Source organism: Bombus pascuorum, chromosome 3, assembly GCF_905332965.1.
Source record: "Bombus pascuorum chromosome 3, iyBomPasc1.1, whole genome shotgun sequence".
In the NCBI taxonomy this organism is placed as follows: domain Eukaryota; kingdom Metazoa; phylum Arthropoda; class Insecta; order Hymenoptera; family Apidae; genus Bombus; species Bombus pascuorum.
Genome location: NC_083490.1, coordinates 11433763 through 11448078, shown reverse-complemented (window position 1 = coordinate 11448078; position 14316 = coordinate 11433763). Strand labels below are relative to the sequence as shown.

The 14316-nt window shown below is 36.0% G+C and overlaps 1 protein-coding gene across 5 annotated transcripts in view; it reads right to left on the bottom strand.

Moving 5' to 3' along the window:
• The window catches only part of LOC132904862 (cell adhesion molecule Dscam2), a 304829-nt gene that overhangs the window by 217187 nt on the left and 73326 nt on the right, over positions 1–14316 (bottom strand). For all 5 annotated transcript variants that reach the window (XM_060955649.1, XM_060955646.1, XM_060955647.1 and 2 more), the window contains exon 2: positions 837–899. The gene's annotated coding sequence lies outside the window, so the exon portion shown is untranslated. The remainder of the gene's footprint in view (positions 1–836; positions 900–14316) is intronic.

Sequence of the window (14316 nt, the reverse complement as noted above, 5' to 3'; positions counted from 1 at the left end):
GTCTGACCATTGCGGTCTTCTACTACTGCTGTTCTTCCTGCGTTTCAATGTTAAACACGTCAAATATTACGCAGCCATTTACCGTGAGATTTAATATAAACTCGAATGCAATGTTATTAAAAAATAAATTATAAAAGATCTGAGCTTCTTTTTTAACAAAATAAATCAAATATTAACGCAACTCCTCTTAAACAGGAAGATCGGCTATAATTTTAAAATACGAAATATATCGTTTATTATTAATTTTGTTAAACGATTAACGTTGAAATGATTCGTAATAAACTAACTAAATAAATTGAATATAAATAAAATAAACAGTACCAAATAAAATAATTTCTTTCCTATACTATACTATATTATTTTATCAGATAAGAAAATAATTTTTTTCTACGCACCAGTGTGATTACTTAATTACACAATTAACGTTAAAATACAGAATATACTAACATCACGTGACGTTCAATCGGTAAAATTAGCGACGGTTTAACACTATGAAGATTTAATTGATAAATCACCGTTTGGTAATAACTTAAAAGCATCCAGCCACGTCACGAACGTTGTACCAGGATCGCTAACGAATTAACATTAAACAGGCGACTAATTTTAGGCGACCCATTAAATATATTTGTTGCCGATGATTTAGTTACGAAAGGAATTTCGAAATCGAACCCGCAGTTTACAACTCGCTTATCCCGGGTTAATAGCGTTGATCATCGAATGGAGAAATACGATCCGATTTTCAGTTCCAGCAACGAATATTTCGATAATTGATAATTATGTATGTTTTACGAAATGAATGTTATTATAGAAGAAATATGAGATTGCAGGACACTCACGTTAGAGTTGTTTGATCATTCAGGCCTGACCTCCAGGATGACCTCTGATCTGCTACACCCACGCTGAAAAAAGAATAAAAATATTCGTGGTAAAGGAATTTCTTTAAATTTGCTGATCGAATTTATACAAATTTGAAGAACTCGAATCGAAAGATAAGCTTTTCATATATCGCTTGCAACGGGATACGAGGATTTCATAGAAAATGACATGCAAGTTTTTTAAGAATATAGAATTTTTTTTAGCCAATGATAAAATTCTATGGTGTAAGGTTTTTGCAAATTTTCATCGCACTTTTCGAAGAAAATTTATAGAAACGAAAAATTTGAAAATGCCAGCGCCTTGTGTTAACACGTTGAAATATAATTTGAAAAAATATTTAGAACAATTTACATGGATTTCATTAAGTAGACATTCGTAGTTTCAGTGTGTAATAAATTCTTTAAGAATACACAAATTTTTACTAAACTTCTTTATGAATCTGACATTTTTTCATGAAGATTATCAAATTTCTTATCACATTTTCGAAATCTACCGCGAAATCGGAAAATTCAAAGAGACGTAATATTTTAAATTAATAAAAGTGTACTAGTGAAACTTTAAAATCATTGAAAAAAGAAAGAAGTCTATAATCTATCAATTCAGTAATATTATTAACTGGTGAATTATCGTAAAAGACTGCAAGTAACGAAAGCTTGAAAAATGAAATTTCTCATTTTTCCCGTTCCTGTCTCATGATTTTCATGTCGCTTCGTTCGAAATCGCGAAAGGTGCTCGATCCGTGTCGGACATAATTAATTCTGTGGCGCATTCCATTAAACGCGACAGGTCTGGAATTATTATTCTAATTAATATACGACGGCCGATACGCGTGTATTAGCGGCCGACTGTTGCTCTATTAAATGCGACGCCATGACCGGACAAAATTTAAATTTCAAATCGGTTTCGGTTGCGCGACGACGCGGCGGCCAGGGATTCAGCGCCCCTTTTCACCTATGCCACTGATCGATACAATCGTTCGACCCTCTTTTGCATTCGCCAATTTTCGTTTATTAAAAATGGCAAACCGCTCGGTGCATACGCCAACCTCTACGAGATAGTATTTCGCGAAACGATTCAGTTGTTTGAACTTCGATTTCAGTTACGGAACTATGAACTGGAAATTGTCGTCCAGGAAACTATCTTCTTGAGGTTAAGATGATAGAAAGCGATATGGTGAAATCTGAAGGTTGAATGAAAAACAGCAAACGAGATCATCAAATTAGACACAAACTTCTTATCCGATAAAACATTCTATCCGCAACACATTGAAATTGTAAAACAATTACTTATATAATTCTCATAATAATTTAATTGATCATTTTCAAACCAGTAGAAGCACCGTAGAAGTATACAGATATAGTGATCAAACTGAAGGAAGATCGTTTAAAAAATAAATATATGTATCTAAATTAATCGAGGCGACTATAAAATCTAAAAACTAAACAAAGTCAATTTATCGAATCTAAAAATCATAGAAATGATTTGTAATGAAAAACGATGATCATGAGTATATTATACTCTCTATCTTTATGATACCAAAATTTCATGTTTCAGTATCGTTTTTCTCCGTAGTAATAGATTATAGGACAAAGGAAAAAATTTCAATGGAATTTTCAGATCGAACGCAAGTTGAAACGGACATGACAATCGAGAAACTGACTGAAACTTTTCCTCTCGGAGAACCTCTTCGTTCAGCATTCGAATTTCCACGGCATCCGTTTAACAGGAAGTTGCCGGTCCCGTTGGCTCCACCGGCGCTCTCCGCGAAACGTAAAACGAAATCGTAAGCCGCTTAAAGACTTAACGGACCCGACGAAAATTCTACTGGTTCGCCGCAGCTCGCACGAAATCCTCCTCCACCCTGTTTCATGCTGCTCCACTCGCGTTTTTTCCCGCGATACGAGTCCAGAACAAACAAAATGCAGCGGCGCCTGTTACCGTGAGATAGGTGAGAGAAATTTTTGTTGCGTAACGGGGTATAAATAGATCGTTCAACAATAACAAAATTGTAATGAAACGGTCCAGAATGAATGAGGTTACTATTTTTATCGTTTTTCTATTTTTTTTTTTTTTTTTTTTTTTTTTTTTTTTTAGATCTTTAAATCTTCAACCTTTCGAATTTATGAGTTTTTAAATTCGAAAAATTTGAACTTCTTCAACAAATTTTTCATATTTTCAATTAACTTTCATATTTTGAAGCCTTTGATCTTTCGAAATTTTGAACAGTCGAATATTTAAATTTTCAATTTCTATTTAACATTTTGAAGTCCTCGAATCTCCAAATTTCATTTTTTTATATTTCCGAATTGCCGAGTTTTTGTATTTTTACATTTCTGCATCTCTTTCGTGTAACTTTTTTAATGTTTCGGGCAATTTGAATTTATAGATCGTTTCAGCTTCAAATTCTTTGGAACGAGAGAAATTTTGAAGAAAGAATTCAATAGTATGCTTCGAAAGTGTTATCCAAGTTTTATTGAAAGGAATTTGAGAAACCTTAGTAATCCTAATGCTACATATCAACGATAATATCCTGAAAGGAAGACCCTACGGCTATAGGGCTGAATAAGTACCATAAATAAGAGGAATAGCAACCACCAACCGACTTCACCAACGTTTACTTACTCATAGAAGTACCTGTTGCGACGTACATTCTATTCCTCTAAATTTAACTACCTACTTCAAGAAAAATCCTCTTAAAATTGACATTAACTTAAACAAAAAGTATAAAAACTGAAAAATAAAGTAAACCCTCGTTAAACATTACACGAATTCCACTAAACGAAGCTAATATCTGTTTACAGAGAACACAACAAATTAATTAAAACTCGTGTTAAATTACTTAAACAAACTTTGAAAAAGGAAAAATTGCAATTAACAGAGTGTCACATTTTTCAGTGTGGGAAACCATAATGAGAATCAGAGGACGGAAATGCAGAAATTGTTAAGTTGAAATATTTGAAATTTCGCAAGTTGAAAGATTCAAATTTTAAATCTCTCGATCTATCAAAAATGTCTTACGACAAATTTGAAGAAAATGACTAGAACGATAATTATAATTTAATCATAACACATATTATGTAAGACTAGTTCTAAAAAAATTATAACTGACCTATATTTTTTCAAACTTCAGTGTATTATAGGTATATCTATTAAATTTCTGTGTTCGTCGTTGAAAGAAAAATTCATGTGGGAAAGTTTCAAATTTATGGCTCCTTCAAGCGATACTTCGAACACTGAAAACTGAAATATCGTGGATCTCGGTACAACATCTTAGAAATTACGAAAGGAACAAATCGACCAGTCGAAGAATTATCGTTGGCGATCATGTTTCGTGACCGATCCAGAATGCAGGGTAAAGCACAGATGAAAGCCGACGGGAGATGGAACGGGTATTTTATGGAAAACGAGAACTCGATAGAACGCGACGCGCTGCGTCGGTTTCCAGGGTGCAAATAACGCGCTGAAACTGGAGACTCTCGAACGTCGCGGTACGTTTCCAGCACTGGCTTTATTATGCGAGAACACGGCCATTCTGTGGACGTTTGATGCGCTCGCGAGTAAAAAGAATTCTCATTCTTCTCTGCGGAATCTAATATCGAAACGGTGTCAGGTGTTAAGACGTTCTTTTGTGCTTAAGAGAATGTACATGTGCGATATAAAGAAACGGAATTATCCACTCTGTGAAAAGTTCCAGTTTGATTTTCTAACGTTCCGAGTATTTAAGGAATTGAACGATTGAAATGTAGAAATGTTTCTGATTGAATATTTATATTTTTGCGGAATAAAGTGTTCGAGTTCTGAATTTGTTCATACGAGTGGAATTTTAAAGCAAATAGGTGGATTTGATGGAGAAATTTATTTAACAACAACCTCCTTTACGTTGTTGTATATCGAATAATTTATAATTATTGATATTTTTTAATCTTGAGAAACAATATATAAAGAGATAACTTTGGTTGTAAGTAAGTGGAATAGGACGCTACGACGGTGTGGCAACCTTAAGTAGAATGTTGCCTTATAGTCAGACAAACTTACATCCCTACGTTTCTCAACTAAAGATTATTTAGATCTTCCGTCGTTAAACGAGTAAAACACATAACACTAGTAGTGGGGTTACGTATTTATGATATGGAAATATCTCTTATTAAATGAAATATACAGACATACACATGACGGTGTAAACTATTTCAAATAGAATATTATTTGAGAGTCAGACAAACGTAAATCCCTATGCATCTCAATTAAATAAGCCGTTTACCCAGCATGAACACAGATTGGCGTTCTAACTGAAATCTAACTAAAATTATGTTATCTGTAACGAGCAACACGACATAGTTGGTGTTCGATGCGAAACAGAATAGAAACATTATAATCCCTTTGACTCTCACGAAAGAGGTGTACAAATGCGATATTCTGCAAGGTATAACATTATAATTAATAATTGCCTATCAGTCATTTTACATTAATCGAAAAACGAAATTTTATTAAGCATGAATAACATCTTAAAACGACGGAGAAGAAAATCTTCACCCAACACTCAAGAAAAGAATTAAACATCTTCATTAAAAAATAAAAAGAACTTTGTTCGTTAACAGTTTCCAAACTACTTGAATACGATTGTTATCCATTAATTCGCAGGTTAACCAAAGTGAATAAAACTCAGTGATTGTATATAAAATTTAAATAGTACGAAATCTGCAAAGCTGTACGCGGGGGAAAAAAGAGGAGAAACAGTAAAAAGAAATTACAGTTCTAAGTACTGTTGGACGAAAGCAGTCGTCGCTTAACGACACTAGCGTCGAGTTCACCAGAAGAAAAATCTAACGCCTGGACACCGAGGGCAACGTAATAACCACAAATTGTCGAGTACAATCGCACGGTGAGCGCTTTTCCTTTGGAAATTTCCATTGTAGCGAAATAGAAAAAGTAAAATCGTTATCTAACCGACGAGGCCGCGGGGATTCGTCCGTAAAGAGGGGATGCTATGAAACAACGCTGGAGAGGGTCTCGCAGCTTTCGTCTGGTAAACGCGAGGAAAAAGAAATACCTAATTAAGTAGTGCGTTTGAAACGCGGCAATTTGCGTGAAGAGCCGAACGAACAGCGAACAACCAGGGAAAACCGTCTCTGGATGTATCCCGACTCTCGAAGCTCGATAAGAGAACCTCTGTTGTTTCTTCTTTCGAATGCAGATCCCCTGGAATCTTCTCTATCCCTCCCGGTTTGTTTTACATTATTTATCTTCCTTCTATTTCTTCTTGTTGTATCGTTACGATCGATGTTACGGGGTGAATGACGTATTGCGAGGAATTAATCGACGTGTTATATGTTCCATGTATTTTTTAATCGAGGTGTATACAGCAAAAAATGCGAGGTTTATTTTTGCCGAATGTTTGATTTTGATACCGTTTTTAACGAACAACTCGTTAGATTAAAAGTCCAAATCTTTCAAAAACAGGAGATAAATCTGTGGAACTTTTAGATAATCAAGGGAATATTTTATGTTATCGCACTTGGTATTTTTGAAACGTTCGATAGGGTGCCAAAAAAGGCATGTCTGATTCTACAGGCGAATTAGAAAGGTGTCGATCGGAGAAAAATTATACAGAAAAATTATTTTGTAAATGATTTGAGTAGAAGAGAAACAAGAGGCAAAGCGCAAGGAAGAATGAACAATGATAATGGTTAAAACTAACCATATGATAAAAATGATTTTAGTAATTTTCACAGGTTTGTGGCTCTAACATCGAGAAGAATACCAAATAAAGAGAACGAAAATTCGTGTTAATTAACACGGAACAACTAGCTGTCTGTCTAGTCGTAAACAATTAAGTAGAATAACTATCGAACAAAAGCGCAATGACAAAAGCAATATCATACGAATCTAATAAATTCTCTGCTACGGAACGTCTCAACGTAAACTACAAGAAGAGTAAACTGTAAGGAAACCGCGTTTCAGCAACTTCTCCCTTCGATAAGACCGTTCCGTCCGCGTAGCAAACACATCAACGAAATATGAGACAAATTTCAGCGGAAGTTGCGAGGTATTTCGGGACGAAAGGGATCTCGGCAGAAGTCGCTGGAATCCCAACAAAATATTCCCAGGCAACGTGTATCCGTGCCCGTGTTTCAATTCGAACTATCCGACGCAGCTTCGTCCCGGAACTTTTTCTCCTGACTTCGTACTATTCTCCTACGTTTCTGCATCTTCCTCTCTTTCTCTTTCTCTTTCTCGCTGTCTCTTCATCGTGCGATGGCGAGTCAGAAGTTTGAAATTCAAATACGCGAAAGTTTCGCCAAGAATAACGTTGTCCCGCTTGTATCGTGGACCGAAGTTCCAACGGTGAAAATTCTTGGTATTCTTTCGTGACATGGCCTGCCTCTTTTCGCTGGGACGTCGACTGAATTTTCCGGCAATAATCACGAGAATCGAGACGAGAGAGGCTTTTGTCGTTTCTCCGCGTATATTGAGTTTCGGAGACGGCGGAGTTTAGGTGCGCCGTGTGCGATACGTTCGCTGGAATCTTTGATATGAGAGAGTCTAGAGGAAAAGAGGTGGGCTGTTTTGTTGTAACAAGTGTATTCGGAGATGGGAATCGAGCGTTAGGATTATTTGATGCCACGGTGATGTAAATTGCACGTTACCGGTGTAGACCTTTGTCCGTGAAATGTGAAAATTTATTCATTTAAAAAGTATATATGCTACTGCCAGATACTATCTGGATAATGCTTACTGTATTATAAAAATAAATTAACGTTTCAGCTTGTCTTGTGTATTGTGTCAGTACATTATGAAACAAAATAATTCTTCCCTGATATAGTTCCTTTCAAACAACGGATAATATCGTTTTTAATTACGTAAAACATACTATTACAATTATGCGAATAGAATATACAGTCATTAAAATTGAGAATACTAATAACAATTTGTCAATCCTGTCCCTTTTATACATATAAGATAACGACATTACGTGGTTAATTTATATTTAAATTTCTGTTTCTCCCTTTCCCTTGGTAAGGTGTTCATCGATAAAACGCAGAAACGAGGGAAAAACGTTATTACAGTTATTACACAGAGCCATAAACGTTTAGAACCTTTTGCTTCTCGAAACGCTTTAGTTTAAAAGAGTTTCATTGTGGCAATATATCGAAGTCCTTTCTGATCATAAAAATGTTCAGAGCGCAAAAGCTTAAACCACGGACGTCTTAAACTCATCCGTATCAACTTCGCCAAAACCTCAATATCTTCGCTATAAATCTCCAGCGTGAAACTGCTACACATTCCACCGCTATTTCCTCAACTTTCGGACGAGCATCGTCTCGGACAGCAGTTCTACGTCTGCTTTCGGTGCAATTTGTTTTCCAATGATCCGCAACTCGTAATTCCGTACGGGAAAGAGGGCAGCAAACAGCGTCCGTTAATGCACACGGCGCAAACCAAGGCACGTGGTGGAGAACACATTTTTCAGATTCCACGTTTATTGCCGCAGCTTTATGATACCTTTATGATACGTGCGCGCACACGTCCGGCCACCGTTACACGCTCTTGCTCTTACCTCGTTCGATTCTTTTTGCACGCGCAAGGCGTGTGCAATTCGCGTTCCAGCCGCACCGCAAATTCCATTCGTTGTTGTCTGCCCATAAATTACGTGCCTTTTTCCCACGATACGATGCAGCTCGCCACCTTCCAGATACGTTGAACGAAAAATAGACGTCGAACGCTATGACTGGTTCCACTTTGTGCGCAAAGATCGAAGCGATTCGAGAGTACATGAGTTCCATAAAAAAGTATGCGTCTGCTGGATGTTCAATGTTCAATGTTTATAGCGCGATCAGCATTTGATATTTAGTTTCTTCTTAGTTTATAGTCAAAAAGATATTCTCGGAAGCTGCTCAGAATTTAGACAACGACGCGTGTATCTTAAAATATTTCTATCGAATAAACATGTATTACGGAAGAATATTTTATGCATTATATTTTATATGTGAAAAATGAAAAAATTCGCATGAGACAGAATGTCAAAAATAAGATTTTCATTCAAACGAAAGTTCAGCCAATGCTCTAGCTAAATAAACGTTTGTCGTGAATTATTCGGTGAATCCAGTTATCTAATCGCGACTGTCCCTTGTTACACGCATGAAAAATTACAAGTAAAGAGGAAAATCAGTGAACTGTTCATCTCTTGATAAGTTTATATGAATAAAGTTCTATCGTAATTCGTAAGTGGCGCATCATTCCAGAGTTAACATCATTTGATATGATAATTATCCTTAGTCGTATGAGAGATCTAACCTACCAGCAAACGACCATAACCGCGGTCAGAACTGTTCATTAAATTTACGCTATCAGTGTGACGACTCTATGAGACAACAGATGTTCACACGTATTCGATAACATTTGTTTAAAATGGCTGTTAAGTTAGAGCAGCATCGCCCGATGCTCCAGATGTTCAAAATATTTGGATACTTTTCAGATAAACGTCCTACACGCACGTAACATTTCAAAATGTAATATTCAAGTAAAAACGAGAGTATAAAAGTTCCATTCTCCTGTGACTTTATTTCGATACGCTCAAACGCCACCCTATGAAATATTGCAGCCTTTTGGTCGCTTATGGATGCCTTGGAAAATGCGCGGGTGAACGTGCAACTTCTCTGCAACGCTCGTTCTGATAGCGAATATTTATCGTTGTCGTTATTATTGGAATTTTGTGGTAGTGTTAGTACGTATAACAAGAAGATGATAAGATTGCTCGTATTTAATAATCCTGAGAAATAATAATAAAACGAGCTACCCTATTAGAATTCGATTCTTCGCATTGCAATTATGATAGTGTGAAAAGGATGAATATTATGCGAATATTACATATTCGTAGGGACGCGCAAACCTAACTTAAACTTTAACGATCGTAAATTGTACAGTTTTCGATTATGAACAAATTCACGTGTTCGACGTCGTAATAAAATGGAATGGGAAAGGATTAAAAATTTAATTAATTGACAAATATCAATTTAATTTGGCAAGTACAGAGTGTTTCACGCAACTGGACCAAGCCATAACTCTGAGACGATAAGACATACTTTTACGGAAGGAATGATAAAACACATCGATAGCTATGTGAAAAAATATATGGTTCATGACATATATAATTTTATATTCAATTTCAATATATGATTTTGAAACATCTCCATTTCCAGAGTGGATACATACGTCGTGTAATGTATCATTCGAAGACAGGTAACCTTTTTCGATATTCTACCATGTCAGAATTACAACTTGGCCCAGTTGCAAAAATACACCTTGTAGATACGTAAGTTATTTATTACGTTATACTTTACTTTGCTATTCATCGTTACGAAATACACAAGAACACAGTTCCCAACGAGATAATAAATTTTAAAGCTCTCGATAATTCCTTAATTTCTTAGAGGTTCACTGAATTTTAGAAAAGTGCGTGAGAAAGAAAAGCTTTGCGTAATATTAGCATTTTCATCAAACATAATGTTACGCGGATGAAATTTTAGAACATAGGATCAATTATTTTTCGTCAATTCTCTAATTATTCTTTTGCAAGGATCTCAATGCTATGGAATTCAAAGCATCGATACGATTTAAGCATCTTTCCATATTCTCCCAAATATATTCGAAAATTCTCTACGTTCATAATCGATCACAATACAACGTTGAAATTAATTTAACCACCTTCCGGGCGAATCTTTCAGCGTACAGCCGTATCAACGAACTCATTAACGCATTCGACGCATTATACGGTCCGTATTTCTTTGTCCCTTTGTTTCGTTTCGTCGCACTCGCTCCACGATAATTCCACCCGCCATGGAAACTAATCGCAGAGCTCACGGTTTGCCGAGCAGAACTAACGTGGCATTATTCCGGAAACGGACAAATAGGTAACCGTTGTCGACAAGCGGGACCGAACAGATCATATTTCTCTTCGGGCAACCGGTTCCCAATCCCCTGTTGCGTTTCTCTGCGAATTGAACGTATGGCGATTAGAATCGATCATTCGGTTCCTTCGATGAACGAGGAAAATGTCGAACTTTATGAAGAAAATGAAAGAATGCTTCGAATTACTCTCGTAATTACATAGCGAAAAGGAAAGTAAACAAATATTTCAAACACGTCAAATTGCTTTAGCTTTCTGCCAAAGGGAAACATACTTTCGATACCCCTTTTTCTATGTCGATAGATTTTCTATTTTATACCACTGAGCTTTTCTTTGAAACATTTCTTCGTTAAATTATTAGAATCAATTTAATACTGGAAAGATCAGCGGGATTATTTTGTCCCGTTAAATTAATTTTGCGTCGACAAAGTTACTGTTTTTACTAACAAGTATAATTATCTGCGAGGTTTTAACTTTCAAAGAAAATCGTTTCCTTGTTTTAGACAAAACTTTCTGTTGCAGACGAAACAAGAGATTATTTTTAACAATGGTTTTTATAGGGTATAATAATAAAAGTATAGATACCTAAGGGAAAGACCAGAAGCAAGAAACTCTGGTACTTCTAATGCTGAATACCGTAACGATTAACATCTTCTATAAAGAGTTCACACGTATAGAAGAAAAATGGTACAAAAGTTTGTTCGTGATATTAACTGACACGTATTTGCGATAAATACTTGAAACTTCCATGTACATTTTCAGGCTTGTCTTCAACTTCGTTCACATAATCGCGATAATGATGTCTCGTTACAACGTACACGAAGCTTCAAAATATTTTACACGACATACGTAACAAATAAAATTTCCTTCACTCAGTTTCTTTCGAATAGTTTAACGAGCCACGTCGATACGCTTAATGTTGCTATTTGAACGACCATCCAATATGCTGAGGAAATTGTAGAATTTCTAATTTCCAAATTTTGTATTATCATCATTTTTTATTAATAACGCTAACGTGTTAAATACGCATATTCACAAACACATAAAGGATATCGTATTCATCAGAGAAAGATTTGCAGGTTGAAACGAGATCCGTACTCGAGACACAAGACACAAAAGGATTGGGCACATGAAACTTTAAAATATTTCAACGAGGAAAAGCGCAAGTACTAAACAAGATCCGGCGAGATTCCCGTCGCATCAAAAACTCGGCTCACTTTAAAAAATGCATTTTCTGTGTACATCTGCCGTGACTTCCCTCTACGATTCTCCAAAAGCCCTTTCCCGTGACGCCGTCCCTAGTTGAATTCGTTATATGGCATAATGTAACTCCATGAAATACCTTGTACACGTGACGTTTTATTTAAAAACCCGAGACTCGCTCGCACGTGTACCCTTCACAAGCCTCCACAGCAATTTGTTTTCATGGCTTTCGAATGTTCGACTATTCGATGCGACGATTACCACGTTTCGCTGCTAAATTAAATTCTTCGTGAATTTTTATTCCGATATATGCGTAATGCGTTGTTACATTTCGTAATCCTCTTTAGAATATGTGTTTTTTTTTTCTTTTTCATGTGACGTAGATCAGGAGTGACGGAAGTACGTACCTGACTGAGTATTTCGTATTCAATCGTTCGTGCATAATTCGGTAATTCTATTTTATCTTGAAAATTTGAAGATACGATTGTAGATAGGAATATAATAGATATTCGTGAAAGAGAGATTTCGAATTGCTTTCTCATTATCGATATCTCGATATTAGCTCGTGAAATAATAATTTTATATAAAGCAGACGGATAATCACTAATTTTAATCGAGCGTTTCGTATTATTTATTCATTTTGTATCGTCCCTACGTCTGTTTATATATATTCATATTTTTCCATGATAGAATAGTTTATATTCAATATTAGTTCTATATTCTAGTTTACATTTCTCCATCCGTGTTTACTCGTAATAACAGAGATTATTATTTATATAGCAATGGAATTATACAGATCGGTGGATATTACATTGATAACAATCTGTGACATATGTAATACGATGTTTCACATTTTAAAGCAATCTGTATGTGATTCATATCATATGAAAACCGTTTCACCAACCCTTCTATTCCGTTCTTACAGAATACATCATTTGTCAGAAACAAATTAACAATTTTGTTTTGCGAAACAAATTAGCGAATTACCGAACGAACTTGATTGAGAACGATTTCATAAGAAAACGCCGATTATGACTGGAATTAGTCCAGTCGCGTTGTGTCCAATCAGAGCTTCTTTTATCCGATACAGAGTTTCGTCAGATAATTACAGTCACCTTTAGCAAGCGTTCGACGTTAGGTAATTATAGTTACCTTCGACTTCGATGAAACTGTTAAAAAATAATCACACGTATACACATACAGAGAATATACCTTAACGAACCATTTTATTTTATCCGCTAGCGACCAATTATCGTGGCTTTCATCAGATGGCAAAAGAACGATGGCAACGAATCTGGGTCGAACGTGGTGCCGGCTGAAAATTGCTGGTATTATAAACAGTTAACGACAATTAGCCGGACGTCCGGTATCGTAGCACCGTGTACGAAATCTGTTATCCGCCAGCCGATAACAACGCGACACTCGGCCCGCTCCGAGCCAAATTTATCGTCAATAATTGTCAACGCGAGCTCATCTGTTTGCGCGAATGGTGGCCCCGATTTCCGCTGTTAACGTTTACTTAATAATTTGTAATTAGCGAGCACACGATCGCCGTTAATCGACTCGCCCAGGCGAACGCGATCATTCTTGCAAGGGAGGAGGGTGAATTGTGACCCTTCGGTGACTTCATAATACGATCTATGATATAACCAGGTCGTAAAATTAGTCGAAGGATTAAATTTATATGTTTAAACATGTTATCGAGTGAATTGAGAGAAATTTGATACGAGAAACATTCGAGAAAATTTAAATAATAACTTCGATCTTATTAATAATATCTTTTCTCTTCTTTTTTTTTTTTGTAGTACGTAAGTTGATAAAATTTGTTCTTCTTCTTTTTATATCGTCAGAATGGTTGATTGGATGTTTGAGATTTTGAAAACATAGTATTTTACTGATATAATATCTGTTGTTTAAATATAATACTTGAGATTTGGAAAATATGTTTCTAGTTTTATCGATATTAATCCCAACCCTTTATAATTCTTTCCAGCCAACCGTTTCCTCTTAAATATTCCGTTTTCCACACACGAACGTCCGCTTCCACGTCACTGGAAATTTTACGCGCATTTCTACGTGGATAGCTCGACGCGAAACACTTTTATTGTCCATCGCGAATCCACGAGCAACGTTCTCCTCTTCGTTGCGACGCGTCTCGTCACACGCGTATAAACACATCAACGCGTTAATGGACCGCAATTTCTACACCGTTTTCGTGTTCAGTCGTCAAATGGAATTAATTTCATATATATTCTGAGGTACGAGCACATCGGTACTGGCAAATCAAAGTAGGAATGATATATGTGCGTACGTGATCCTGGACCAGATATGGA